Source organism: Ochotona princeps, chromosome X (genome assembly GCF_030435755.1).
Source record: "Ochotona princeps isolate mOchPri1 chromosome X, mOchPri1.hap1, whole genome shotgun sequence".
NCBI classification, from domain to species: domain Eukaryota; kingdom Metazoa; phylum Chordata; class Mammalia; order Lagomorpha; family Ochotonidae; genus Ochotona; species Ochotona princeps.
In genome coordinates, this window is record NC_080865.1 from 54,137,276 (window position 1) to 54,154,381 (window position 17,106).

The 17,106-nt window shown below is 38.8% G+C and overlaps 1 protein-coding gene across 4 annotated transcripts in view; it reads right to left on the reverse strand.

Annotated features, from left to right (window-relative positions):
• The window catches only part of LOC101534503 (ubiquitin-conjugating enzyme E2 D2-like), a 75,367-nt gene extending 59,378 nt beyond the window's left edge, over positions 1-15,989 (reverse strand). For 3 of the 4 annotated variants that reach the window (XM_058659002.1, XM_058659001.1, XM_058659005.1), the window contains exons 1-3: positions 15,833-15,989; positions 5,350-5,443; positions 4,678-4,740 (exon numbers count right to left, since the gene is read on the reverse strand). The gene's annotated coding sequence lies outside the window, so the exon portion shown is untranslated. The remainder of the gene's footprint in view (positions 1-4,677; positions 4,741-5,349; positions 5,444-15,832) is intronic. The other variant, XM_058659003.1, reaches the window with a different exon arrangement.
• Between the last annotated feature and the right edge of the window lie 1,117 nt (positions 15,990-17,106).

The following is a 17,106-nucleotide window of genomic DNA, read 5'->3' on the forward strand; positions in this document are numbered from 1 at the left end:
GAAAAGCAGCATGGAGATTCCTTAAAGTATTTAAAATAGAACTACCATAAGATCCATCAATGCCACCATTCAGTAAATATCCAACAGAGAAGAAATGAATCTGTCAAAGGGACATCTGCACTCCCATGTTCATTACAGCACTATTCACAATAGGCAAGAAATGATAACAACCTATGTGTCCAATAATGATGAATGAAAAACAAATTGTAATATATATGCAAAGCAGTAGCATTTAGCCATAAAATGGATTATATCCTGTTGTGATACCATGGAAGGAACAGGTCATTACGTTAAGTGAAATAAACCAGCTACAGAGAGCCAAGTACCACATAATCTCTCTCATATGTGAAATCTAAAAATAACGATTGTATAGAAATTGAAAGGAGAATGATTAGCAGAGGTAGGGAAGGAGGAGATACGAAGGGATGCAGAAAGTTAATTAATGAGTACTCAATTATAGTTACATAGAAAGTTTGGTGTGTTAATACACAGTATTGTAATTCTAAATATAATGCACTCCATGTATTTTTTTTCAAAAAGGGCACAATAATTTTGAATGTTTTCACCATAAAAGTATACTACATGTTTGAAAAGATGGATACGCTTACCCTAAATTTATACCATGTATGCATGTATCAAAACATCACATGGGTTGTGGCACAGTGGGTTTAATGGCCACATGGAACACCTGCATCTCAAATAAGAATCCCTGGGATCAAATCCTTCATCTGTTGACTGAATAATAATTTTACCTGTTACTTTAGTGATTTTGATAGTGTTGTTTGTATGATATTTTCTTCTAATGCAAGACTTTACTCAATTTCTTGTAAGGCTGCTTTCAACTTGCTAATGTGCTTGGGGAAGAGTACACAGTGAGGATTCTTTGTGAGTCCCTGCCACTCACATACAGGACTCAGATGGAACGCCTTTATCCTGCCTCAGCCCCGAAGGTTCTGTCTCTCCTCCCCCTCTACTTCTTTCCCACCCTCTTTCCTTTCCTCCTTCCCTCTGTTGTTCTGCCTTTAAAATTTTTAAATTTATCAAACAAACATCAACAAATACTGGATTATGAGTGATATTTTGTGACATCAAAATTTTAGGCTTCATAATCACGAAAGGACCTGAAAAACCTCATGGACAATATAATTTAAAATAAGTTTGCTCTTATCAATTTTCATGCATATTTTCATAATAGGTGCTTTTGTAAACTGTTTTAAGGATTAAAGATTATTTGACAATGACTAAATTATCTGTACAAGGAAATTGCTATGTACAGTTTCTATTTGTTCTTCTTAGGAAGAAAAACTACGCATTTCCCAAGTTCCAATTTAAAAATGACCCCAAGGGAAAGGGAGAGACGGAGCTCTTCCATCGGCTGATTTATTCTTCACATGCCTGGAATAGCCAGGGCTGGGTCAGGATGTAAACCCAGAACTCCATCTAGACCTCTCACACGGGTGACAGGAACCCAAGCACTTGAGTCATCAGCTAATGCCTCCCAAACACATTACAGAAACGAGAGCTGAACTGTGTAATAGCAGTTACAGAGTCACAGAAGAAACTCTATAGTTCATAAAGTTGGGGGCATTTATGATGTAGTCTTGCCACAGAGGAAGTTTGCTAACTATTCTGTAAGAGATGTTTTTCACTGTTTGATCCCAGAATCAGAAACATCAGCATCATCTATGAACATAATATAAATTAAATTGCTCAGTCTGCAATCCATACATAGTGAATCAAAGAGAAGGATAGTGGTCAAAAACCTGGTTTTGCCTTTTATTGTGGAAGACAAATCATATGCTGTTATCTACCCTTTTAAACTTCTAGGAGTAATGCTTTGTTAGCTATTCGCACATTGTTGTGCAACACAATTCTAAAATATTTTCATCTCACATGACTAAAATTCTACACCCACTGACCAGCCACTCTAATCTCCTAATTTGCTTCTAGCCCCTGCAAATCAACATTCTACTTACTGAATCTATGAAGTTTTAAAAAAGATTTATTTATATTTTTATTGGAAAGGCAGATATACAGAGGAGAAGAGACAGAGAGGAAGGTCTTCTGTCCAATGATTCACTCCCCAAGTGACTGCTATGGCTGGAGCTCAGCCAATCCGAAGCCAGGAGCCAGGAGCCTCTTCCAGGTCTCCCATGCTGGTGCAGGGTTCCAAGGCTTTGGGCCATCCTCGACTGCTTTCCCAGGCCACAGGCAGGGAGCAGGATGGGAAGTGGAGCCACTGGGCTTAGAACCAGCTCCCACATGGGATCCCGGCATTGAAGGCGAGGACGTTCACCGCTCTGCTATCGTGCCTGGCCCTGAATCTAGGAACTGCTTGAATTTTATTTTTATTGGACAGTCAGATATACAGAGAGGAGAGATAGAGAAGATTTTCCATCCATTGATTCACTCCCAAAGTAACCACAACAGCCAGTGCTGTGCCTTATCTGAAGCCAGGCGCCCAGAGCCTCTTCCAAGTCTCCTATGCGGGTACAGGGTCCTAAGGCTTTGGGCCATCCTCGACTGCTTTTCCAGGCCACAAACGAGCTGGATGGGAAGCGGGGCCACCAGAATTAGAACCTGCGTCCACATGAGATCCCAGTGTGTGGCGAGGGCTTTAGCTGCTAGGCTACCGCACTGGGCTCTGATTCTACGGATTTGATTCATATAGGCACCTTTTATAAGTGGAATCATGCAATATTTGGTGTTCTGTAACAGACTTACTTCACTTGGCAGAATGTTCTCAAAATTCATGTTTTAACATATGGTAAAATTGTACTGTTTATAAAAGTCAAACAACATTCCATTGCATGTATGTTCCACAGGAACCCATTTATGGACATGTAGGCTCTTTCCCTCTTCTTGGATACTCTAACTAGACTAATGGTGAAATGAACACTGTAATAACCAGTGGTGGCAGAGTCTGCTAATCCTCAGCCTATGGTAACAGCATCTCATATGGGTTTTAGTTCAAGTCCCAGTTGCTCCACTTCTGATCCAGCTTTCCTGTTAATGGCCTAGGAAGGCAGAGGAGGATGGCTCAAACTCTTGAGGCCCCACACAGAAGTGGGAGACTGGAAGAAACTCCTGGCTTCCAGCTATGGATTGGTTCAACTCTGGCCATAGCAGCCTCTGGGGAGTGAATCAGCAGATAGATAAGATCTTGCTCTGTATCTCTTCTCCCACTCTCTAGTGCTTGGGTCTCTGCCACAAGATCTGGATTGAATACCAGCCTAATATACCAGAAACAGAATACACATTTGCCTTCAGTGGAAAAAGATGTCTCCATAAATTAAAAAAAAATCATTCAATATATGTATCTTTTCCAACTATAACAATGAAATGAAAAGAAGTAGCTGGAGGAGAACCAGAGATTACGTAACTATGTGGAATTCATCAGTATTCATCTAACAACCAACAAACTGAAGAAGATATTGCAAAGGAAATTTTAAAATATCTTTATCCTGAGATGAAATGAAATAATAATATATTCTTTGTGAAACAAGCCAGGCACAGAGACACATGCTATGTGATTTCACTTCTATATGAAATCTGAAAAAGTTATTCCCCTATAAACGTAGAACAGAAACTACCAGAAACTACTATGAGGAAGGCAAAGCTGTAAGGGAGAAAGCAATCTTAATCAACCGGTACAAAGTTTCAGTTAGACTAAAATGTCCATGGAAAATTTGAATTAAACCTTAAGTTTATTTTGACGCAAAACAGTTTTTTGAAATATACCCTTTTTCAGAATATTCATTTCCCATTAAATTTTTGAAGCCATCTTGTAAGCACTGGCAAAGATTTGGAGAAGCCCCCAAATTACTATGTTGGAAATTTAAAATGTTATGGAAATAGCAGAGAAAGGAAGACAGAACAAATTGTACAAGAGGCTTAAGATGGTACATCCTACTTTATAGATATGTGAGCATATTTTTAAGGGGTTTGCATTAATGTCCTCTCTTGATCAATGACAGAAAAGCTTTCACTAATATCTCTTTGATATATTCATTGAGACTTTTGCCAATATTATTTTGTACCTGAATCCTTCTGAGTCAAGCTCTGTAGGAGGCTGATCAAGGTTATTGACCATGCAGTTTTCTTTGCGCTTGGGAAAAAAAAAAAAACTACCCAAGTTTGATTGAATTACAAGCTGTCACTGCTACAAAGCTTGATGTCAGGGCTTTCAATTGAAAGGCATGTTTCTGGAATGCTCTGAAGGCTACCTAGCTAGCCCTTCAGAGCTGCCAAGTTCTAAAACTGAGTAAACCACAAGGTAAATACAACAACAACAACAACAAAAAAAAAAAAAACTGAGAAACATTTCCTCAGATTTCTGAGGCATGTTTTTTTTTCCTTTCAGCAATAACTTTGAAAAAGCTACCAGTATATTAGCCAAAGTTACAAGTGAAAGAAAACAAAAATTTTATTCCTTTGAACTTTAATTACTTTCAAGGTGAAGTGACATTGATTCCTCATACTCTTCATTTATTTTCCAAAATTAAAAATTCAAGCTCTCCTCAGTTTTATTTTTTAAATTCAGTTAAGTCCGTTTCACTTCAGCTGCTCCTTACTTTAAAGCCTCTAGGGAAAATAAAGACCCTTTAGACCAGTGTGGAGGAAATGGAAACAAGCCTATTGATAAAATCCCTCCAAAAACGTTGACCATCAGCTTACCAGTAAAAATGTGTTCACGTGGGCACACACAAACGACTTTTTCCTTGTTAATTACCCAAGCAACTAAAAGAATGCCAACAAGTATTAAATTAAAGCTTGAAATGAAAAGTAAAAGTCCAGCTTATGCATCAAATTCGGCAATTGGGAAAGTTGACCTTGAGGTACAAGACTTCATTGGTTACAGAATTTGTAACTTACAGAATTTTACTAGTCAGAAAGCTCTACAAGGCTATGAAAACAATGCTTCACTTGCCTTAAGTGCATTTAACTTTACCTCTGGAAGATTGTGTGGACCTATTTTCTACTAAGTTTACTTGCATAATTAACTTTCTGTTTCTTCACATTTGTACACTTCACATGATATTTAATTGAAGAATTACCATCGATTGTTTAGTAATGGTGTTACTTTTCTTTTTAATATCATCCCACAAAATGCTGTATTTTCTTTGATGATTACTGACTTAAGCACTGATTAATTAAGAACATTAAGATGGTCCTCTGGTACTCAGTAAGAAAACCTTACGTCAACATATATGTATTTCATCTGTGATTTGACAGAACCCGTGAAGTGATGCCTTAAATACATACATACATATGTACATAATAAAGTCATTTCTAAGTAGTAGTCATTTTCTCATCCCAGCAGGATATTAGGATATGAATTACATTTACCTTCTGAGTACTTCTCCTAGTCAACGATCAGTTCTGCTCTACAATCGTTCTGTTTCCTTTTACTTCAAAGGCAAGAGCGTTCTCCAAACCTCTCCTGAAAATGAAATACAAAGTGTGCTATTGCCTCCACAGATAGTGTATTTTAAAGTCCTGCATAAAAGATTTAATTTAATATAAAGCTAATAAGGTGAATTTTCAAAATACAGTCTTTTCAATAACAATTTTTTAAATAGCAGCATCCAAAGGCAATATTTTAAAATTATAAAATACAGACATTGGCTTTTTATTATTTTCATTTTTATTTAGAAATCCCACAGGAAAAGGAATTGGAATATTTAAAATACTCTTCTAATACTTATGACACATTTTTTCACTTGTCTGCATATAAAAGAAAACTGCACTAGTGTGTGTAGAATTTTAAGCTTCTATCTTCATCTTGAATGAAGCTCGTGTTAATTCAGTGTATGTTAACTCTGATTTGAGTAGGTGAAAATCAAACATTTCTAATATCCCTGTGGTCCCTTCGATCATGACTAAAACCTGTTAGGTTATTGGCTAAAAGATAAAGAAATAGTAAAAGAAATATTATGGAATTTTTTTCCTTTTGATTTTGCCACTGAATGTATTCTAACAATTTGAGTGCTATAATGCAGATGCATTAGCTCTAGTCTTCTGCTTTTAATAGCTCTAGTTGATATAGCATGTTTCTGACAGTTTGAGCTTCCCAGATACCACATTCATATCAAAAATCTTTGATTTTCATTATATGTGGGAAACATTTAACAAAATTTAGCATACAAATGAGTGATCATATTCCAACCTACATATCGAAACTTAAGCACTTCAATAAATCAATCTATAACTGTTCTTCCTTTTCTACCATGCCCATTTCTAAGTCAAATATTACTGTATAAATGAGATCATGTAATGTATTTCTTTCTGGGTCTGGACAAAGTTCACATAGCATATTCTCCTCCAGGATAATTCATATTGTAACAAATAAAAAAATCTTGCTCTTGAATAAAGATGAATAAATTTTATTTATATATGCACCTATCTAAAAAATCACTGAAAATGAAGTTAAAAGATATATACATCTCTCGCTCCCCTCACTCCCTGTTTGTGTCCTGCAAAAATCTGCCTTTCAAACAAAAATAATTTTAAAAAATAGTCGTATAAAAAATTAGAATCCATGCATAGGCCTTTCATAATATAGACTTTCCTCAACTTGTTGAAGATCCTTTGAATGGCTGGTTCTCAAAACTTCATGTACTGGGTCTGGCGCAGTAACCTAGTGGCTAGATCCTTGCCTTGCATGGGCCGAGATCCCATGTGGGTACTGATTCATGTCCCGGCTGCTCTACTTCCCACCTTGCTCCCTGCTTGTGGCCTAGGAAAACACTAAAGAACAGCCCAAAGCCTTGGTTCCCTGCACCCAGCATGGGAGACCTGCAGGAAGCTCCTGGCTCCTGACTTCATATTGGCTCAGCTCTGCCAGGGTGGCCACTTGGGGAGTGAACCAGCAGAAAGAAGGCCTCTCTGTCAGTGGATGGAGGAACTTTCTCTCTGTATCTCCTCTCTCTGTATATCTGTCTTTCCAATAAAAATTTTTAACTTACTGTATCAAAATAAATTTACCTTTAAATTTTTTATGAATTTTTGAAGTATCCTTGTATGTGCCATAATTTACTTATGCATGCGCTAATGGACACTTGGGTTTCCTATCTTAGCTATTATGCAATGAACATTGGTGTATATATATATATATATATGATTTATTTATTTTTATTGGAAAGTCATACATACAGAGAGGACAGAGAGGAAGATATCATGTTCGATGATTCACTCCCCAAGTGGCTGCTATGGCTGGGACTGAGCTGATCCGAAGCCAGAAGCCAGGAGCTTCTTCCGGGTCTCCTATGCAGGTGCAGGGTCCCAAGGCCTTGGGCAGTCCTAGACTGTTTTCCCAGGCCATAAGCAGGGAACTGGGATGCAAAGCAGGGTGGCTGGGATTAGAACCAGCGCCCATATGGGATCCGGCGTGTGCAAGGTGAGGACTTTAGCTGCTAGGCTACCACGCCAAGCCCTGGGCTAGACATCTTTATGATGTAGTAATTTATTTTCTTTTGGATATAACTTAAGATGAATTACTGGATGGTATAAGTTTACTTGTATTTTAAAAACCTACATATTATTTCCATAATGGCTGTATCAATCTATACCCATAACATCAGCGTTATTTTCTCCACACCCTCACCATGATTTGGTATTTTTTTTGTTGTTGATGACAGCCTTCCTAACTTCCGTGAGGTGATATCGCAAATTAGTTTTGACTTGCATTACACTGATGATTTTCTGATGTGAGGAATCTTTTGCAAGACTCCTGGCCACTGTCATATATCTTCTTTAAAAAAATGTTACTCGCACACTTTACAAATTTCTAAATGAAGTTATGTGTTTTACAGTATTGAGTAGTATACAATAAGTTTTGAATATTAACTCATCAGATACATAGCTTGCAAATACTTTTTCTCAATCTGTAAGACTGTCACTCGTTTTGTGGATTGTTTGCATTTCAGAGGCTTTGTAGCTTGATATAGTCTCCTTTATTTTTTTTTTTTTCTTTTGTGGTGTGAGCTCCTGGTGTTATATTTTCATGGCAAATGTGCAGGTGGATTATCCTGGTTAATCCCTTTCACCTTTTATTTTTTCTATCGTGAAAAATGAGCCCTAGATTAACACTACTGTAACTCAGTAGCTAATCTTAAGAGTATTGTGCTTTCAATAAGGGGGCTTGCGTAGTAGTACAGTGTCTGTCACTCTGTCAAGTAAAACCATCTGGTATCTCTATACAATCTTCAAAACTGTAGGACAAATTATCAAAGATTATTATAATGGCCTTCACATAAGCATAAAACGAATGCATGCCAAAGATTCACTTTTTAATATTACTAGAACAGAATTCAGGTGCATGCGTGTGTGTGTGTGTGTGTGTGTGTGTGTGTTTTCCTAAGGATGAGAAGTCTGTCAGTTTGGGTTTTCTTTAAGAACTGTAAGTGGACGGGAAGCAAAGAGAGGGGAAGGAGGAAAGGGGCGCGGAGGAGTATGGGGAGGGTGGAAAGGGAAATTCCTGAGCCTATGGAACTGTATCATGAAAAATAAAAATTAAACAAAACTGTAATATGGTTCAAAGATGAAACAAAAACCACATGTAATCCTGTGAAATCAGATAAACCAGAAGTGTGTTCTAGAAACAAGCTTGTTCCCTACAGAGGCCACAAAATAATCTTTTAAAGTACTTTGTAATTTGTTCCTATATTCCTTTTTCGTTCCATTTCTATTAATAGGGTTTGCACAAATCCAAACTATGATTTCTTGGCAAATTTAAAGCTACAAATATGTGTGCTTATCTTTAGAAAATATTGTTTGAAAAAGAATAAAAATAATTGCCTTGCCCCTTACATCACATTCTTAATTGTTTTCTCTGTTGTACTTCTGACCAAGCTAAGATGGTCATAAAAGCTTACTAACTTCCAGAAGGCAAGATATTTCACTTTTAGAACCTATGCCCAAAGAATAAATGCAAAATAAATTGTTGAAACTATCTGTAGATATTCTTCCTGTTAGAAAGTGTTTTGTGGGATCCCAATAAAACAGTCTTTGATGGACACGTTTACAGAAGAATTCAAAGTATATGGAAACTTAGATATTGAATAGTCTAAAATGTCCAAAAACATTTCGTATACTATTTTTTTCTAATTGAAAAAACACAATTTTTTTTTAAAAAAAAAATCCTTATTTTGATAAACATTGAGTTTTGCTTGCTATTTGGTGGTTAGACCGTTAACAAAAGCTTCCTGGAGTGGAATGTATATTTACTTAATCCCACTCTGTGACATGTGTTGTACGATATGCTATAATGAATAACAATCTCAACGGAATTAAAGTATTCAGATAGCATATAGTTCTTGTGAGCTACACACTCACTGAAATGATGGCCTACCTTTTAAATTACTCACATTGACTATATTAATTAAAATTATTGTTTTCCCTTTTTCTCATTTTGCTTTAACTTGAATTGCTTTAGGAGATAATTCAAAATATAAAATCATCATTCTTCTGCTTATAATATGGCTATGAAATAGTTCAAGTTCAGGATAGGAATTCCAATTTACAAAGTCATGTTATGGGGTCAACCAAAAAAAGGCTTAGCATTCATGTACTGCGCAGGTGATTGAACCATATCCATTTGTATGCAGTTTCACCATCTCTTAGGCTTGACATTTACTCATTGGCTGAACAGACTGGAAATTGATTGGCTGTGCTCTGTAGGCAGTGATGCAAAAGCCCCATCTATTAATCACATTCGCTTTCATTTGGATTACAGCAGGAAAGGGACAATTTCCTTTCTTTGTGCTGAGAATTTAAAGTGTGAGCATTGGTTCCATACTACTGAATCTTAGTGCTCATTATAGAAGAATGTCCCAAAAAGTTTTCAAAACAACTTAGTTACTTTCAGTGCTTCAAATAACAGATTTTTTTTATTGTGCTTGTTAACACAAAGGGAACATCTGCAGAAATACCTCATCTGACTTTCACTATAATAAAATTCGTAACATAGTGCTCAGGCCATATCACCTACAATTCAAAAGCGATTTTCTGCTGAATATTTAAAGTTAAGTATTAATTTACCTGACTATTGCTAACAAAGAAGCAATGAAGACCAGATGCTGCTAGCCAAAGACCCAAAAATGTTCTGTAACTTACCTGCAGCTTTCAGTAGTCAAAAAAACGTAATAACACGTACTTACAGACCTCAATTTTACTAACCATCTTTGTGACACTGATGGATCTGCAATGCCCCCGACCACCACTTTAAAATATCCAAAAATTTAAAGCAGAGTGAAGTAATTTTACATTTTAATGCACTGTATGATATTTCAACAAAAGCTACCCATGGAAGTGTACTTCAAATTATTCATGCAAAAATAGATAAAAAGTTAAGTTTATTTTGGTGCAATTTTTTATGTCATGCAAAGATGTTTTCATTCTATATATTTTCCATGAATTTTTTTTTTTTTTTTTTAGTATATGTGCTACCAAAGCGAGCACTCCATGAACTTTCAAAAATACTCTTGCATGTGATGTTTTCTCACACTGGTTCTAGGACTGATAAACTATGCCACGAAAAATTAAATCACCAGAGAAAATTAACTAAGATATAGTGGCAGAGGATTTGCCTGCAAACTGACTCCAACTATCTTCTGCTCCAATTTGAGACGTGATTACTTTCTCCAAAAGACACTCCAGTCATAGCCAATATTCCCCATGGAGTCCTTAGGAAAACAGTGCTGATACAGGTTCCATGTCTTTGAATTTCCAAAACTGTGAACTAAACCTCTTTATTTCATAAGTATTTTGTCTCAGATACTTTGCTATAGCAATACACAGCTGATGTAACATGAGTAAATTAGTAAAAAAGAGAAAATGAACAGGCTTGGTTTATTTTCAAAAATAATTTCACGCTTAGTTAATACACATCTGACCAAGTGAATAAAATATTGTTCATTCATTGCTTAAATTTCATTATTTATTATTGAGACAGATTTCTTACCTTCCAGATTATTAAAATGAACCTGAGCAATTTGATCTCTAACATGGATTTAGGAGTTCAGTGAGTGAATAAGAAGTCAAAGATTGGTGAATTCATTTTCCAAAAGATTTGAAGTCTGACTGTCTTTGTATACCCGCATGGTGTTAAAAAGGCCCCTGAGTTAACTACACATTCTATAAAATTAAAAAATTAGAATAGTTTTTCTTTACAAAGTCTTGTTTTACCTGGATGTCAGCTGTCTTCTTTAGAGGTCTTACATTATTAAATAATACCCTAACATCACTCTATATAGTTTAAACTGGAGCATACATAAATATTCTTTGCAATTAATCTGATCTTAAAACAGGAAACTCCAATTTCTGTGAGTCCCTCATGAGATTACCATTTGATTTCCAATTCCTTGTAAATTTATAGGAAGCCTCACATCCCTTTTGTAACAGAATTCTGAATATTATTCCAGAATAAAAGTATGCCTCAAGTTCAAATAGCAAGTTATTTCTAAATCTCCTAGAATTTAATACGAGGATAAACAGATTGGAGGAGACAAGTTTTTGCTTTTGTAATGAATTAATCCATCATTTTGGGCAATTGTGATCTTAATCCTCATGAAGACATAACTATTCTACTCTCCCAAAGGTATAGAGAAAATGTTTCCAACTAAATCTTTTTCCTGCTTTCAAAGTAATAGTTAATCTAGCTGTCCAAAAAAGACTACATCCTACAGTTTTCCAGACCCTGTGATTGGATTCCCAACAATGGTATGCAACATCTGCTTTTCCTTTTTTCCTGTTTAGGTAATTTATAGAAGCCACTAGTTCATTAATTACTATGAAGTTGGTTTCATTACAGATTATAAATCTATTTAAGCCTCATCTTTAAAGGTAAAATAAGATAGCAGAGCACTTGGGTATATGCCAGATCCACTGTGAGGGAAAAGGCATGATTTGAGTTCGGACAGAACTCACTCTGAGCCCATAGTCTTTCCCCAGACTGCATTTCCCAATTCTTAGAGAAACAAATAAGGGGAACATTTTTCTTTCTATTTTCTGTAGTATCAAATTACTGTCCTCATTATTATAGAATGATTAGCAGTTCACTTTATTTTCCCTGTTTAATTAAGTAAGAAACAGCAGGCAAACTATGATCCACAATATTATAGGGAAACTAAGCAGCTGTGACAATAAGCTTTTGTATTCTGCAATGGAACGTCCCTACACCCCTAAACGTTTCAGGAAACAAGGACACTCCTAAATTACCAGATAATAACAGGCCTCATCTAATAAAGGCCTGGCTTATCTTATGAGCTGAACTGATGAGAAAAAAAAATTTTCAAAACTTTATCATTCATTAAATGGTTCAAATCATTAAGGAAATGATTTGTATTTTTCCTTTGTTTTTCTTACAATTAAAACCCCTGAAATTTATAAAAAAATATCTTGGAATGGGTTGATTTGAAGCTCACTTTGTTCGGCTATTTCATGGCAAATCAGAGAAACAAGCATATCAGTTTCTCCCTGCTGCTTGAGTAATTGAAGGTCTGAACTCAGCAGGGTCAGTTAGCCAGGAATGAGGCAATTATGATGCACAACTTATCTCAAAGCACTTATTTTCCCTGAGATGTCAAAATATCTCAAAAGCATACAAGTTTTCCAAGTCTAAGGTGAAACCTGCCTAGCATCGTTTCTTTTAAGAGAAAAGTGTATGTGCAATTACTAGTGATTTGTTTACTAGGCTGCACCAGAGTGATAATGTTGAAAAGAACCTAACAGCATTCATTCCAAGGCATAAAAAGGCTATTTGAAACTGAGAACTTTGTTACACTCTTAAAAATCCAATACTTATACCCACATTTTCTCTACATGAATGTTGTGATTTACACCATTTTATACTGTCTCCTTCAACAAATTATTGTCGTCATTATTGTAATGGATTTTTGGAAACTTCACGTGAAAGATGTGATGTTCTCACTACAATTACTGATACGAGCTAGGTAGGCTAGTTTAGTCTTCCAGCAAAAGCCACACTCTGCCCAACCTCTGCAATCCTAACTGCCTACCTGCCCCATGTAATCCCATCTGCAAATCTGTCAATCAAACAACCCCCTTCCCCAGGAAGAGCTGTCATGAAAGGACTCCCTTTTCCTTCTCCTAAGAAGCCTGGTAAGTGGGAAGCACAGCCTCTGCAAGAGCAGAAGGAAAGTAGCTCTCTCTCCCACCTTTCTCTTCCTGAACACGGCTCACATGTGTCTGCAAATTCTTCACCTTCTAAATAACCCCTTTCACTTTGTGTTTACAATGCTTTTTAAGAAAAACCTAGAAATAGAAAATAAATATTAGGCCCAAATCTAGCCCACAATGTTAGTTAATGTTCTGAATTGGACTCTTTTTGTCAGTGAATGTTGTACCAGTTAGTGTTGCTACCCTAGTACTGGTTCTACTGAAGTCCTAGCCTGTGAGGTTTCTGCTCTGTACCAAGGACGCCTACTCTTTGCTGAAAAAATGGAATCAAAAGATAACTTCATTAAAAAAATACCAAAATATGTGCATTTTTATATACATAATACACACACTCCAAAAACTCCTGGTATCATTCAGCAGTTTCTAAAGCGTTTGAGATAGCCGTTTGCCGCATTACTCCACTTAATTGACAGATCTGGGAAGATTTGCTATTTTTATTCATTGTGTTCTGCTTTCTACTTTATTAGGTCAGAATGATAATTTTCAGTTTGTTTGCCAGACCTGAAACTCGAAGTTTCTGGTAATTTTTTTTTTCACTTCAATTATTATGTTTTTACTTCAGAATTTCTATTTCGGTTCTTTTAGAAAAAAATCTGTCCCTGTAGATATTCTCCTTTTACATGTTCGTTGGTCTCCTTCTTTGCATTGTTCAGACATCATTCCTTTGCTTGCCTTGAGTGTACTTGAAATACCTGACTTCAGAGGTTTGTCTACTGAGACACTTATTTCCTCATAATTTGCATTGTTTGCATTTTTTCTGTGTATGTGCTGAATTTTATTTTTCCACTATGTGTATCATTTGTGTGTGCATGCATACAATTTAAAACTGATATTTTATTTAACATATTGTGACAATGCTCAAAATCACACTCTTCTCCCTCAAACACATGTGCCCTCTACACTGCAGGGTTGCTTGTTTTTTAGACCTTGCTGTTTTGTGATTTTTTGGTTCGTGATATACTTCAATCTAGCAAAATCTGTATTGTCTGCTACACATAGCCACAAAAATCTTTTTTTTTTTCTGTTGGTTTATCCATCACCTGAAGATTGGATAAACCTTTTCTTAAGCATCTGTGTTTCCTCCTCTTTGCTGAGGCATTCTGTATTCTCTCAAAACTCAAGCATTTTCTTGCTTGATTTGTTTTTACTACTTGCCAGCTCACAACCTCAGAATTAGCTAATGTTAGGTTTAGTACTTTCTCAGCTCTCCCTGCTGGATGTCTCCAGGACAGAAAGAGGGGGCAATAGCTCACATTCCTAGGGATATGTCTGTCTGGTTTTGAGAAGCAGTTAAGTACCACTCATTTACCAGCTTCTCATTCTTTTCAAATTTCCATTTATTTCTGTTTATTTGAAAGCCAGACAGGGAGTGAACAAATGGATAGACAAAAATCCTTTATTTTCGCGTTCACTTCCCAAATGCCCACAGCAGTCAGGGCTGGGCCAGGCTGAATCCAGAATTACAGAAGCCAATAGAAGACTCCCCTGAGTGTGGAAGAGATATACTTACTGCCTGAGTCATCATCCACTGCCTCACAGAACGCACGTTAGCAGGATGCTGGAATCAGAAGAGCTGAAACTGAATTCCCGGCGCTGTGACATGGAATACAGGAGTCTCAAGCCGTTAACTGCTAAATCTCAGTCTTAACTTTTATTTGTTTTAAAGATTTATTTTTATTGGAAAAGCAGATGTACACAGAGGAGAGACAAAGCCCTTCCATCCGATGATTCACTCCCCAAGTGAGCTGAGCCACTCTGAACGGCCAGAGCTGAGCCCATCCGAAGCCAGGAGCCAGGAACTTCCTCCCGGTCTCCCACGCGGGTGCAGGGTGCCAAGGCTTTGGGCCATCCTCGACAGCTTTCCCAGCGCACAAGCCGGGAGCTCGATGGGAAGCCAGGCAGCCAGGATTAGAACCGGCGCGTATACGTGGTCCCGGAGCGTTCAAGGCGAGAGTTTAGCCATTAGTCTACCGCGCCGGGCCCTCAGCCTCAGTTTTTAATTTTGGTGACTTCATTTGGCAAATAGTTTGCCCCAACTTTTATCTAGCATTTCAATTACCCCTCACCCACTGTAATTATCCCACACAAATTGTCCTCAGGAGAAGTTTGCTCACTCTGTGCAAGCCAAGTCAGGTCTCAACGAGACAATCTTGTGAGAAATACATTTCAAATACCCTGAAATCATTTCAAATAATGGCAATTATTTAGGAATGAGGCTGCGGCCTTATTTGGCTCTTCTCAACTGCTTCTAGGCTGCTTGTTTTGCTTCTTCACGTTGTCTCACAAAACTATTCCATATCTGACGAGGAACTCATAGGAATAGCACAAGGTAAACTGCCACAATGCTCAGTGTTTTCTTAGCCAGATTCCTATTTCTTATAAACATGAGAACTTTAGTTCCCCAACCCTGCAAACGCGGGAGACCTGGAAGAGCCACGTGGGCTTCCGCCATCTTGAACCGCGCCTGTAGCGCAAGCAAAATTGCCGGGCAAATAGGCGGCAGCCAAAGTAATGGCCAGGTGAGGAACCCAGACCTAGGACTCTTGCCCTCCACCGCACTACCCTCACTGCCCCCACCCCCTCACCACCCCGGCACTCGACTGACCTTGTGTTCCAACTCCCACACACTCACCTCTGGGCATAGAGGATCCTTGCCTTCCGACTTGCTCCACCCGCAGGTCGTGGCACCCAAAGCAGGCCTGACTAGAATTTAGAGACAGCCCGCTGGCTGGAGGTCGCTTTGGAATAAGCAACAGCAGTCCAGCCGGCACCGGCTGGCCTCAGCCCAGGCCGGTTAGGCCTCAGCCCAGGCCGGTGCCGGAGCCGCCCTCAGCTCAAGGCTGGTTGTGGAGCTTTGCGGACAGCCTGGGTCCAGCCGACAGGAATGGCTGCCGGCCACCGACTGGGCGCAACCGCTTCCCCCGGCTGGGCGCGACCTTCTACCACTGGCTGGGCGCAACCTCCTACCACAGGCTGGGCTTGGCCTCCTACCACAGGCTGGGCGCGACCCTTGCACTGGCTGGGCTTGGCCTCCTACTACAGGCTGGGCACAACCTCTTATCACAGGCTGGGCGCGACCCTTCCACTGGCTGGGCGCTACCACATGCCACAGGCTGGGCGCGACCCTTGCACTGGCTGTGCGCTACCACATGCCACAGGCTGGGCCTAGCTCCTACCACAGGCTGGGCGCGCCCCTTCCACAGGCTGGGCGCGACCCTTGCACTGGCTGTGCGCTACCACATGCCACAGGCTGGGCTCAACCCTTCCACAGGCTGGGCGCTACCACAGCATCACCTTCATTCTGCTCAAGTCTCACAAGGTGGGGAATCTCTGAAGTGGGACTTCGGGAAGTGAGTCAAACCAGCCACTGGGTTCTTCCAGTAGCCCCTACCCCTGGGAGGGAAAGGACGGCGCCTACCTAAACCCCGACTTCAGCCATCCCTAGCTTCCCAAACCTTTGCCTGCCCAAGAGGACTCCGCTGTATTCTGTTATACCCAAGACCTTGTAATGTCCTAGGGGACGCTAGTACATCTTCGACATTGCTGAAGAGGGAGCTGGGACCCCTTTAATTACAACCTCGAGCCCCAGGCATTATAATGCCCAAACCCAATCTTGGGATGTCCCTTTATCTGTTTGGAAGACAGTAACCATTTTCTAGAAAGTGAAAGTGGGCGGGCAGGCGGGAGATGCTGTTTAAGCAGAAAAGCAGCTCAACACCGCAGTTTCCTTGCCCCTGGTATAAAACTCGGGAGCTAGTGCCTTCAGCCCCTCCTCCACACAGCCTGTAAGTGTAGAAGAAATAGCTGTCCATTTGCAAATGCAAATGAAGCTGTGGTGTTTCAAAGACTAGGAGCAAAAAACATGGAGAGAGGAAAATCAGCCAGCTAAGCACAGAAATTTCTTAT